This window comes from Nyctibius grandis, chromosome 5 (genome assembly GCF_013368605.1).
Source record: "Nyctibius grandis isolate bNycGra1 chromosome 5, bNycGra1.pri, whole genome shotgun sequence".
In the NCBI taxonomy this organism is placed as follows: Eukaryota; Metazoa; Chordata; class Aves; order Nyctibiiformes; family Nyctibiidae; genus Nyctibius; species Nyctibius grandis.
In genome coordinates, this window is record NC_090662.1 from 66466763 (window position 1) to 66479208 (window position 12446).

Below are 12446 nucleotides of genomic sequence, written 5' to 3' on the forward strand. Positions count from 1 at the left end.
AATTCTTCATCCATGCTCAATGAATTTTTATACTTCAGCATCTGAAGCTGGAGGACCCTGGGCAGTGGAGTGTGCTTTGTTCCTTCCCAGCTTCTCCCCAGGCACGGGACTGTGAGTGCACTCTTCCATCAGCACATGCTGTGAACAAGTGCTGCAGGGGCAAATCAGGACTTGCCCTGTAACTGAAGCTTTGTACCAGGACATGGTTGAGCACTAGCAGTGTGAGAACTGTCTTTTCCCTGCTCTTTCAGATCAATTTTTTCTTCTACCACTGCCTGGACAGCACTGAAGCTTCATGGGACAAGTAGCTGCTTGATTGGAATACAGGCACCAGAAGGGCTGAATTTGGGAGGAGCAGTACCAGAGACTGCTATGCAGGACTCCAGGGGAGGTGTAAAGAAGGAAACTGTGACTGGTAATTAGAAGAGCAGAAGATGCTGGAAGGTAAGACTGGCAGCTGGAGGTCATCATAGATGGAATGTGGTTGCACAGACACTGGCTCTGAACTCCAGTGTGCTCAGTGAAGTGGTGGGGAGAGATGCCAGAAAGATATTTGACCGGTATTTGAGAAGGGAGGATTGGAACCTATTTGTCAAGAAGATAAAAGGAAGGCTAAGATCCATAAGAGAATCTGGACTAATTTTGTGGGACCTGGATGAAGAGAGTAGGATTGGGAATGAGAAGCCTGGGCCAATGCGTCTTGGATTGAGGGGGACAAGAAGAATAGAAGCCAAAGATAGTGGAGAGGGAAGACTGGCTTTTGAAAGATAAGGGAAAGAGGGGGCAAACTTGAGGAATGGAGGAGGAAGGACCAATGTCCTCTTCTCACTCCTGAACTCCCAAGACTACAGCGGAGCCCAAGATTTCACCTGGGTACTTCATGCTTTCCTGTTGGAGCAAATATCAGCAAATCCATGAAGTAGGAAGATGGCAACCTGCTATTGCCATCAGCTAAGCAGTTAACTCAAATGGTGGATATGCAGGTGGCAAACTAAAGGGATTTTTTTATGCCAGGCTTTTTCCAAATGTTATTTTTTTAACTGAGGAATCTGAAAGCAAGGCATGGGGGAGCCTCTTCCAGGAGAATGCAAAGCACTCCAAAGACAGAAAATACCAAATCAAAACATAATCATCTCCCTCTCCTCCTCCCTGGGTGTATATTTTAACACTTCCTTCTGAAGGACTCTACTTTTTTCTCTGCATGATATAAACCTAGCTCTAATGGTGAACTGGGACTGTTCAGTAAATAAGACTGTCATTTGCAGAAACCCTGCTGCATCTGTTGCAGAAGTTATGAACTGTCTAGTGAATAAGGAAGAGAGAGGGATGCTCTCAAAATTACAGCAGCTGAATGCTACCCTGGAGAAGTGGGTTCTGACCCTGTCTCTACCACAGAGTTCCCAAATGATGCTAGGCAAGTCCCTTTGAACAAACTTTCACAGGTGGTCACTTACTGTATGTTCCTCATTTTTTGGATTTCTGACTTGAGACCCTAGTATCAGATTTGCAGAAATGCTGAGCAGTACCAGCTGCAAGTGTAGTCACTGAGCACTGGCCTGAGCCCACAAACTGCCCACAAAATGATGAACTCTCTAAAACATGAGTTCTTAGGTATCTTATATCGAATACACAAAATTAGTGAGTATTCTCTAATCTCTTTGTGCCTTCATCTATAAAGCAATGTTAATACAATTATCTTCACATCACAATGCTCTTATGAATATAAATATCTTAATGCTTATATAGCATTCATATACTGTAATGGGGGAAGCATAAAAAAGTCTATAAAGAGGTTAGCAATTCTCTCCTGAAAGCAATATCTGACTGTGTAGTAAATAAGTCTTGGGGATGCAATCAGTATTGAAATCCCACTGGCTAATTAGTCACTAAAAGAGCACTATTCCATACATGCACTGGTGATCCATCAAAATACTACCATAACACATGTACACAGTCAGGGCAAATTAAAGTTGTACCAGTCAACTTAGTTTTGCCATGTTGTAACTAACTTTCAATTACCTTATTTGTAATCTTAATACCCTTTTAAAGGAGTTTTCACTGTGTGCACAGACAGGAGGGCTGTGTTTTGACTAGTTTCTTGTTTAGAATATAGTCTCCTCTTCCTTTGTTAAAAAAAATTCTGGACTTCTAAGGGGACTTCTTGATCTTTACCAGAAGGTGCTTTAACAGCAATAACAATTTTTTTTCTAAAATGTCTTAAAGACTTTTGACTCAAATAGAGGTATTCCTATAGAACAACATTAACAAAAATATAACTAGCTAAAAATGTCTTCCCCTCAATTCTCAGATTCTGTGTTCATCTCTATTTTAAAAATGACCAAAATAACAAAATCTCAGATCGATTACAGGCACAAGGCACATACAACTAACTTCAGAAAGTTGTGGGAAGGGTAATCTCTGGGAGTATTTACAGGTTAGAGATGACAAAGATATTGGTAGTGCTCCATTGGGTAAAGTGTCTGGACCGAGCTTGCAAATAAGTTTCCAAGCAACGCCAGCTTCAGCAGCACCACGTGAGGAATTAGGATTACTAAATGGCTGCTGTCTTCGTAGAGACTCCAGCTAGTTATGAGATGCAGTTAGAGCTTGAGATATGCCTGTGGCTAAGAAGACAGAGCTTTGGCACATCTGCTCTCCTCATTTCATGGTTTCATTCACTTTCTAGCTGTCCATGGCCTTCTAACACAAACATGACATGAAGATCTTGATATGTGCAAAAATAATCCATTTGTATACTGATGAGGAAAGAGAGACATCAGATCTTTTTTTTTTATTAAGCAAAATTAAACGCAGAAAAAGAACTTGGCTATATTTTCCTCTGTGCATCATTTCGAAGTAATCAGATTGTCTCTTATTCAGTACTATTTGCCTACAGTTAAATATTAAGCATCAGTGATAATAAATCCCACAAGTGGTCTTTTAGAGTTCTTTCTTTGTTGTTTCAGAGCACTAAGACTGATGAAAAAACATTTGCTTGTGAAAATGACGTAGGCCAGTAATAACTTGGGAACTAAAAGGTACCAAATGAAAGGACAATAGGCTGAAAAAAATGTCATCAGCTTTGATTAAAATAATTTCTGTTGCAAGTCTGGAATTCCCATGAGAATGCTAGGAAACAATTGTAAATCTACTTTTAGAAGACATATACGACTCAGCATAATCTTTATTACAAATAAGTTCCTCTTTCTTTAATAGAACTTGAAACTTGTTAACATATAGTAGCACCATTCTTGCAGAACAAAAGCAATATTTCCACATCCTACATTTCAGCAGACTTACTAGCTTTATTTTTTTTTAAGAAGAAATAAATGCAATCATTACACAAAAAAATACACTGAATGTATTTTTATATAGAATTTATAAGGTACTACATAGGTAGATTGCCTTTGTGTGGCAGGAGGGAGTACAAGGCTAACAGCAGTTCAGCTGATAAACGTGCTTGTTCTGTGTCAATGTAGAACATTTGCCTTGCACAGATCAACCACAGATAATCCAGATTAGCCAGCCTATCTTGCTAGTTGGCATGGGTACCTGGGCAAAAAAACCTCTCTCGTGGGTCATCCGACAAAGGAACTGAAGATGCAGCAGACTTCTCTGAAATGATGGGTTTTGCTGCACCAGCTGTAAACTGTGTTATAGAACATATTGTCTTTGGTCCTACTGGAAGTACTCTTCTGCAGAATGCCCTTTGTCTGATGAATATCTCTGAATACACTCCATTTTGCTGCTTCACTTCCAGATAAACTATACACACTTAAGTATTATGTTGAATTTAGGTCTCCCTTTACCAAGCACCTATTTTAGTTGGGATTCTAGACAGCTGTTTAAGATAGTACAAATATGTGAGTTATACACCTTAGTATACTATCGCAAGAAGCTTTTGAAAACACGGACTGTTGCTTGCTTTTGATGAGAACCTTTGCTCCTTCTGTTTATCCTGTCACCATAAGTAGCTGCTACTGATCCCCAAATCATTTCCCTGTGACATTCCAGGTGATGTGTGACACACTGCATGAACAATTGTGAATTTAGCTGATGAACACACAGAGAAGTACATGAACTCACAGAAGAAAAAGTCACAAGAAAACTTTAGAAAGTTTTCACTGAAACTAGGAAGCTTCAATGGAAAGTAGGGTCTAGCAGCTGGAAAATAAAGTTAGAAGTTTCTGATTTCTTACTGTGGAAGACCCTCAGCCTGCAAAGAGCTGTGCTTTACTTGGGGAGCATCAGATTTGCTTGGGAACACTGCACTGAGAATAGTTTTTGCTTGCTTTTAAAATAAAGGAGCTGCGACCAGTTCACAGGGCCCTTTGAGGCATGTAACAAGTAAACATGTGTTGAAGGTCAGTTCTGAACACAGAGCTGAAAACAGGAACGGTTGTTGATGTTTTGAGCCCAGGACACTGTGGGCTCTTCCCAGGATGGGTGATGAGTGCTTAGCGTGTGAATGTTGATGTTATCTTGAACTGCCTAGTCTGGCTCCTGCATTGTAGCAGTTAAATAGGGTAGTAGCATAACAATAAAAAGCCTTAGGCCTTTCGGCTTCAGGCCCTTGCATCCTCGATCTCAGAGTCTGTGCCTTCCTTGCCACCCGCCGCATCTTACAAAGGTAGTTTTAAGTTTTTTTATATTTGCTTGGGATGTTTCCCATATGCAGTTGACTGCCGTCTTCAAAGGCTTTAGGCAGAATATCTGAGAAACATACCAACTCCTTTTGAAATCTATTGCCCTCTACTATGGTGAGGATGATCCTCCTTTTTCCTTGGTGTGTTCAGAGGCTACAGGTCTTAAATTTGTTGCAAAGTGCTGAAGAGCTTTCTGGGGCTCAGAGTGTCAGTTGATTATGCTGTGGACTTTCCTGAACTGGATATCTAAAGTATTAGTTGCTCATGATTGTGAGTGACTAGAGTCGATGACCTATTTGATCCCTTCTGTCTCATGTTCCAAATTGGTTTGATGTTATAAAAATAACAATAATCTAGCCATAAGATAGCAAGGGTTTTTTTGACTACTATGTGCAGACATAGAATTTTCATTCGTAAGAATTGCATGTTGCCATAAACGTATCTCTTCACATAGCTGGTGGAGACTGAGCAGAGGTAAATCCTTATCAATGGAATTTCGTACTTTATCTAACACAGGATGAAACACCATATGATGAGGCCAACTTCTGTGTAGTTGCTGATTGCAGTAGAAAATGAAGTGTGACATAGGGTTCAATAACTGTTCTGGTTCCTGACAAATTACATTTTTTTTAATCATACGGAACTCTGAAAAAGTACTGAGGTTTTAAAAGAACTTTTTGAACTGTTGGAACTGCTATTTTAAATGCATTTTTGTATGTTAAGCAAATATTTGTGATACAAAGATAAGTGGCTTGGGGGCAACTTGTACATTAAAGAAAATAGAATTGCTATTCACTAGCTGTCAACAGGAAGGTCACTCCCACCAGAAAGTGGAAGGCTTAAAGGAGGAATTAATAGGCATATTCAGATTTAGTATATTAGGACAGTAGGCAATGTAGACAGTGGATAAGGTGGTGACAAACGCAGGCAAAACTGTTGTGAGACAACAGAAGGCTTCTAGAGTTTGGCCCTCTCTATTTCCATGTTTCAATAAACTTTTTGTGTTTCAGTTGGTTCCCATGTTTTCCCTTTCCACCTTGCACAAGTTTCACCTTGAATTTATATTCTAAATTAAGAGAAACAGGAACATAAAAACTTAGCTGAAATCAATGGATTTGGGTTTTTCCCCCCATAATTGTGACATCTTCCATGTCCTTTAAAGAAGTGACTTTGTGGGCTAAGATATTTTCACACGTATAAGACTGGTCATGGCAAGACATTTGGACATAACCATGCAGAGCCACTTGTTAAGGGCGTTCTGCATAGCAGTAGCCAGCATATATACTACCATTCACACAGCTTCCATAGGTGAATCAAAATCCTGCTGCTCAGGACATGGCTCACTTACTGCTCATATGAGGATCACTGTAGTATTAAAGGGGTCATTAACCCTGTTAAGAAGTCCTAGAAGAGAGATGTGCTTCAGAGGCTTAGTTTCAGCAAACACACAAGTTTTAGGGACATGTCTACATGTGAGCTGACAGGGCTCTGCATTGCTTTTCTAGCAAGAGACGAGCCTCTTGAAATACTGAATTAGGGAAACTTTAATCCCCATGAGTTTAGGATCAGACCTCGGAGTGCGCAACTCAGTCCTTACAAGGATAAAGTAGGGCAGACATTTGATCTGTAGAGGAAAAGAGAGTCTAGAACAGAGGTTCTTAGGACGTTTCTGAAAGATGGAGGAAGCCAGCATAGAAGGTAATGGGCCTGTGTGAATACAATACCTTTTTGAGGGTATGAAGCTGAGAAGAACAAAAGCCTATAGCTCGCACAATAAACAGAGAATTGCACCTGCAGCAAGTAACTAAAACTTCAACAGAATATAACTAGAGGTATGCCAATGACAAATAACAACATCACTAAATATACTGTGAATTTTCAGCCCAAAATTGTTTTTATTTTCAGAAGCAAGGCCACTTGAAACATATTTATGCAACAAAGCAAACTGTACACAAAGAGAAATTCTTGCATATACCATTAGGCTGGCCTGTTCTTGTAAAATAGACAGTTTGTCCTATGCCCTGACCAGACTATACTCTTAGTATCTGAAAATAAGCTCAGTCTTAAGGTAAGAGAAGAAAATGAGGATTTATCCTGCTCTTTGCAGAGGCTGCGAGATCTCTGGGACAGCCAACAGCCCCACAGTCTGGTGCTACTCATGTACTGCACCAGAACCGAGTTTCCAGTTTCTTGCTTTTGTGTTCTGGGTGCATGTGTCATGTGTTGGGTGGTTGATTTTTAGTTTAGTCTGCCATCGGGAAACTCTTGGGATTGTAGCTGTAAGCTTGGTATGCAGAGATGTTGTCAGTTAGTCCAGATTTCAGAAATACAAGTTGTAAGTGAAGAAATTAGAGTACTATGTAGAAATAATATATTTACCTTGGTGGATATTGTCCACATGTTTGCAGGAAAGATGTGTGTTTTAATGTAAGTTATCTTGCACTGTTATTTATATACTTATTGCATGCTTGACTGTTGCACTTTTGTTGCATATATGTTCTAAGTTAATAAACGGGACCAATTGGGAACTCGTGATGATTACAAATATCATGATGTTGTCACATTTAACCGACTATGACGATAGATGGATGGGCCACCTTTACTTAACCCGGAACAGGTGCATGTACCCTGTACGTGCTCAATAAATAGCAAATACAAGCCATTATAAACAGACCAGTTGTAGACAAAATTACTGCAGGTCTAGTCAAGTGTTTAAAAGTAACTGTGCTCTCAGACCATCACAGGGAAAATGATCAGCCCTCCAAACACGTGTTTAAGGTTGAGAGGCAATCAAAAGCATTTGCAAGCAAACATGTCAGACTTCCAAGCTTCTGAACCCCTGAAAGTCAGCAATGCAGCTATGTCAACCAGAAGGTGATGTTTCACCAGAGAACGTTCTAGCTCACAACTGTGTCTAAAATCTGTCTTATTTTGCCTATTTTCCTTACATAATCTTCCAGAATAGACAACACAAAGCTAGGAGCTTCACCATGCTAGCTAGGAGTCATAAACTGCAGGTAGAATAGCTTATATGCAATTATGCTACAACGGCATTTAAGAAAACAGTTCCAGGCTTACCTTTAATTAAGGTATTTGAGAGGTGAAGAGGAGCCACTTGCCTTATGTGCCCTTGAGGTCTCATGTCACGCTGTCTTTCATTGGAGGTACTTAATTTTACAAATTAAAACTGACTTTGCCATTAGCAGAAAATTCTTCTGAAGAGGGAGAAAATAAAATGTTGCTTATATATAATTCATAGGTGAGGAAGTTCTATCAAATCAAAGAGGTACTTTTTTTCTTCCTGAGGAACATACCACAAAACAAGCTACAAGAAACTTACGTGAGAAGGAATAAGCTATGATTTACTTCGGGTATGTGTTTGGGGACGGGAAGGTACTTAAATTAAAAGGCAGCTCTGCAAATCTTCTCTCTGCGTCAATCATTGGCTGTTTTCCTAGTCTTACTTTTGTTCTCATGAAAAGAGATACAATGATAGCTCTGCTCCAGAGCCTCAAAAAACTCACTCTAGCTGCAAAGCAGGAACAGCAATGTGAACTTCCTTGTGATACGCACACCAACAATGGAATGAATTGCAATGGTGTAAAGCTACCCACAAACACTCATCCAACGCTGACCTTTCACTGCTCTCCTTTGTACTTCTCCCTCTATGAGGTTAACCTCTGCATTGACATAGTCAGTCATACAAATTTTATGATGAAAAAAATGCCGTATTTCTACCAAATTAGTGTTGCTTTTCAGAATCTTAAAGAAACAAAGTGTGGAGGAGAGATGCAGTTCAAACAGCTACCTGGACTGCACAGTGATGCTGGGACAGGTATTTAAGATGTAAGAGGTTGGGAGACAGTTAGATAGGATGGTCTTAGGGCACTGGACAGAAAAAGTAAATGGAGGCCTACTGGGGAGAATGGGAGTTGTCTGGTACCATGCTGGCTTCAGTGTTGTTTATGAATGTGGGATGGTACCCTAAGTGTTGGTTCAGTCAAGATATCTCCTACTGGTGTGGCAGTACATCCAACAATTTGAAAACATTTGACAACAGGCCAAAATTACGAGGCTTCCATCCCTGTTCTGAACAACTCAGGGATGAAATAGCTGAATTTGAGTTTGGACCAGATGGCCTCCTGTGGTCCTTTCCAACCTCAACTGTTCTGTGATTCTGTCAATTCTTATCCGTGGTGTGTGATCTCTCACTTAGAAGTGCCAGCCACTAGAGGACTTGAAAATAGCAAATGTGGCACCTGGATCACAGAGGGGATCCAGAGAATTGCAGAGCAGGAAGCCAAATCACTGAAACCTACAATTTGGAACAGAAAGTGTTAGAAATAGAAAATACTAAGGAAAAGCCAGAAAGGTCTTTTTAAATTTATACCTCAGAAACAGATTGGAACTATTTGAGGGCATTAACAAGTATACATGCAAGACTCAGAAGACTTTTAGATATCCAAAAGTTCTTCCCAGCAGAGGGCAGTCCCCCAGTGCAAGCCTGCTCAGCCCTGCACTAGTCAACATACGCATAAACCATCAGGAAAAGAGGATAAGGCAGTAGGATTTGCTGAGAACACTACATTATTTAGGAAAATAGTGATTATGGCAAACAAGGAAAAATTGCTGGAAGACCCTATAGTACATTGGATGATGAAATGGCTGCTGAAATTCAGTGTAGATTTAGAAAAGATGGCAGGAACTAACCTATCTTCATGTGGGTGGTGATGGCTTCTGAACTGTTACCGGTCAGGAATGAGATCTAGGGAAAAAGGGATAATTCTATGAAAACCCCAACTCCAATGTGACTATTCACTCCTACGCTGGGAGCAGCACCATTAGGTCAAAGCAAGAGCAATGCTAGGTAGGACAGGATGGACAGGAAGGGAGAAAGGTCATTATGCAGACATTACCACCTGCAGCTTGCTGTCTCCTGCAGCCATCATCTCCTGCATTCTTGCATATTAATCATCTGGAAGTTTCTTCAAAATCCACTAACTTATGGAAATGGCACAGATCAAACTTCCAAGCTGGGAGGTATAAATACCATCAGCTTACCTGAAAAGCTTCTGAAGCTGATCTAACAGCAGCCAAACTACTGAGGCTTTTGTGCTTCCTGGTGTGATACAGACGATGCCTGCACCATGACGGAGGAGGAAAGATGAGAACTCTCACCCCTGGCTAGGTAACTATTTTGCTCAAAGGCACACGAGTTACGAGCTAGGAATTAGAGAACCCGTGAGTTAGAAACTTCATGAATTAATGAAGTGATGAGTTAGTGAATTCACATTTTAGACAAATTTGTACAAAATGGGACTGAGCCCTTGTTTGACGTGCTTGTTTGTCTTCTTTCTTAATGAGCTCATAAAATAAAGTTCAATTTACAGAGTATGTTGTCCTGTAAATTTGAGATATCTAAATGAACCATGACACTCCAGCCCCAAAAGTAATCAACAAAATCAAGCAGTAGGGATTATTAGGAAAGCAACAGAATGTTACCAGAAAATAGTAACCAAGAAAAGTCTCTAAACCAAATGATAGTTTAGAAAGCCGACATTGATTTATTGCAGCCCTGGGTGCATGGGGGATCTCTCTTCCTAATATGCACACCGAGGGACAAAAGCACACTCATTATATACACTATAGAAAAATGAATATTCATACAATTCCAAGAAAAACCCACTTATTCCAATAAACCTTATGCATATGCTAATATATTATGTAATTGTCTTTGGGCGTGCGTACTAAATTGGGGAAGGGGTCTTGGGTGGCCTCTGGGGGTCTCTAGTGGTCGTACCCCCCCCCATAGTGATGCTGTCTGCTGTATAACCCCGCTTCTGCGCAAGCGTGGTCGAGGCCTTTCTGTTAGACACATGCAGGTGGCTCCAAGGAGAAGATCCTGTTCTGGTCCTTACAGGATTTATCTCTTCTCCTGGTGTCAGGGCTTGTGAATCAAGTAATTTAAGACACTACAAAGATGTTTTTCACAGTCTTGTTATCTCTGTCCCTTCTTTGTAATTAGTGAGGAATTTAACAGAGACCTTGGATTCTCTAAGACTAAGAGCAAGAAAGAATCAGTGATGACTATAACTCTGTTGTCAGTCCCAGAAGCAGACCCTATCTACGAAACATGTAATTAGCTTCAGAACGTACTGTTATTTTAGCTGAAAGGAAAATTACTGACAGAAAAGTTGGTTCTGTCTAAAGGTTACACACTTTTACTAAACCATCTAAACCAACTGAGAAGACAAAACAAAAAAGACTGAAAAGCCACTGTGCACATTTGATGCACTCACATCTTGCATACCATCTGCAGGTCCGCCCCTTAAGGAAAGACTGTCTTAAGGAACAAAGGAGGACAAAGACAGTCCAATCTACGGACTTACTTCCATACAACAAAAGACTAAAATAGACCAAAACTTTTAAATTTGGAAAAGAGACAACAAAGGGGTATATGATCAGCGAATATAAAATCAGCAATTGAACCAAGAAAGTGAATAGCACTTTTCCTGTGTTTCAGGAAATGTAATCAGTGGACCCTGGGAGGGAGGGATGAAGGACAGTAATGCTACAGCCTCTTATGTTTCTTCCTGATGGCCTGTCAGAGGCAGTCTATAAATCTATATGAACATCTAACTGACCTAGTATAGCTGTCCTTCTATTCAATGTACTTGTCTAGCTTCTCGTTTTGTCACTCCCTTCCTGATCTCGCAGGGCAAGCAGGAAACGAGACAAGGGGAAATGCAACAGAACCCGACTGGCAAAAGAAGGAAGCAGGCAGGATTCTTGTTCAGTGAGAATCACCGTCCACTTTAACAGTCCCCATACCTACTGCTGCCAGTCTGACTTAAATAATGGTATTTTACATCACTGTTTTACCAGCATTTAAAGCATGTCTCTGAGTGAATGTGATGCAGCACCAGGAGTGATGAAATGACCCAAAGAAGAAGGCACTTAAAAGATGATCCTCCTTCTAAGGAGTTTGTGAGCTCCCAGGGGGTGAGCGCATTGCTTGGCCACAGTCCCGTGCCATGGCTGCCGTGCAAGAGGCTGCAGTAACACTGTGTAGCAGGTGGCACTATGAGCATTGCAACCAGAGCAGTTGCATGGCCAGCAGATGCATGCCCATGACTGAGCTTTTAATTTAGATATTGAAAGGAAAGGCCTGTGAGAGTGGCCTTCATAGTATATCATCAGAAAACTGACACAGGTCAGAAACCTTAACTAAGAAGTTTTTTTGGTGTCTAACAACGGCTGAATTCATACACCAGCCTTCTTCCGGTAACTGAAGGTGGTGAAGGAGACTTGGCTGCGGTCTCTCATCTCCCCTGGGCCACTTATTGCTATAGGAGATGCGTGACCTTGCAGCTACCACCCCTCTTTGGTCGAATTTGGTTAAAAATGGCCAATAAATCCCAAAATTCATCAGGAGGAGAGAGGGGAAGGGTCCTCACGCAGTACCACTTCGTGCGCCTCACTCCCTGCAGTCAGGTTAAAGAAAACCAAAACAAACCACACCCCAAACCCCACTGAGGAGATATCAAAGCCTTTTGGGTGACCCTGGGTTTCTGGGAGCATCTCAGCAGGCAAAGGGAGACTCCGGCCTTGCGGGCAGCGAAGGCACCTCAAGCGCCCAGCGCCGGGGCCTCCCTCAGGGCTCTCCGCTCAGGCCGGCCCGGCCCCGGGCCCGGGCCGTGAGGGGCAGCCCCCGCCCGGCCCAGAAACAACCCACAGCCCGGTACCACCCGCCCATGCCCTGCGCCGCCGGTTTCGTTTTCGTTTCCTGGCCCGGGCGTG